We start from the raw sequence: 1,145 nt of genomic DNA, 5'->3' as shown, positions 1-1,145 counted from the left end.
TGGGTGGAATTTGGTGTTTTCATTGTAATAGTTGGAATAAGGGGTACCACTTTTGTATACTTGAAAAGCATCCACTTGCTCATTTGTTCCCCTACATTCACTTTGGTCATGTCCCAAAGTTCCACAATTCTCACATATCCCACTTGGGATTGATGAAGATGCCACCATGGCATTAACATGATGCTTTGGTGATTTTGAGGCTTCTTCAAGCTTAGCCATAGCTTTTTCAAACTTCAAGTTGATGGTATCAATATGAGCACTAAGTTGAGCACCCAATTGAGTAATAGAGTCCACTTCATGCTTTCCTCCTCTAGTAGCCTTGCGAGGTCTACTATATTGTGAATTATGGACCGCCATTTCCTCAATCTTGTTCCAAGTTTGACTATCATCAACTTCGGTGAACATACCATTTGATCCCATGTTGAGAATGTTTCTTGAGTGTTCATAAAGACCATTCCAAAATTGTTGTACCAAGAACCACTCGCTAAGTCCATGATGAGGACATGAGCGACAAATTCCTTTGAATCGCTCCCAAGCTTCATACAAAGATTCTTCGTCCCTTTGCTTAAAACTCGTAATTTGAGCTCTTAGCATGTTAGTCTTTTCTGAAGGGTAGAATTTTTTGTAGAAAGCTAGAGCCAACTTATTCCAAGAGTCAATTCCAAGAGTAGCCTTATCAAGGCTCTTCAACCATTGTTTCGTGCTACCAATTAGAGAAAAAGGAAGTAAGACCCATCGAATTTGGTCTTGAGTCACTCCGGTTTGTGAAATTGCATCACAATAGTCACAAAAAGTCTCCATGTGGGAATGAGGGTCTTCACTAGGCATCCCCCCAAATTGGCTTCTTTCGACTAATTGGATAAATGCGGATTTTGCAATGAAATTTCCGGTTAAGTGTTGTGGTGTGGGAGTACCATTGGGTAGGTTCTCCTCGGTTGGTACGGAATGTGATGAAAACTTAGGTATTGTGGGGTGGTTGTGTGATTGATTTTGTGTTCGGTTCTCCTTACCTTCTCTTGCAAAAGGGTTGATGAACTCAATAGTATTTGGTTGAATATCTACAACCTCACCAATACCTCTCAAAGTATTTCTAGCAAGTCTTCTATTGGTTGTCAAAGTCCTTTCAATTTCGTGATCAATGGGTA

General features: G+C 40.3%; 1 non-coding gene across 1 annotated transcript; it reads left to right on the top strand.

The window, feature by feature from the left end:
- The first annotated feature begins 487 nt into the window (after positions 1-487).
- LOC141634678 (small nucleolar RNA R71) lies at positions 488-594 on the top strand. The gene has a single exon (XR_012539403.1). It is a non-coding gene; the product is annotated as a small nucleolar RNA R71 (small nucleolar RNA).
- The last annotated feature ends 551 nt before the right edge of the window (positions 595-1,145 follow it).

This window comes from Silene latifolia, chromosome Y, assembly GCF_048544455.1.
Source record: "Silene latifolia isolate original U9 population chromosome Y, ASM4854445v1, whole genome shotgun sequence".
Taxonomy (NCBI): Eukaryota; Viridiplantae; Streptophyta; class Magnoliopsida; order Caryophyllales; family Caryophyllaceae; genus Silene; species Silene latifolia.
Note: the sequence above shows the minus strand (reverse complement) of the source record. Positions and strands in the feature narration are given on the sequence as shown.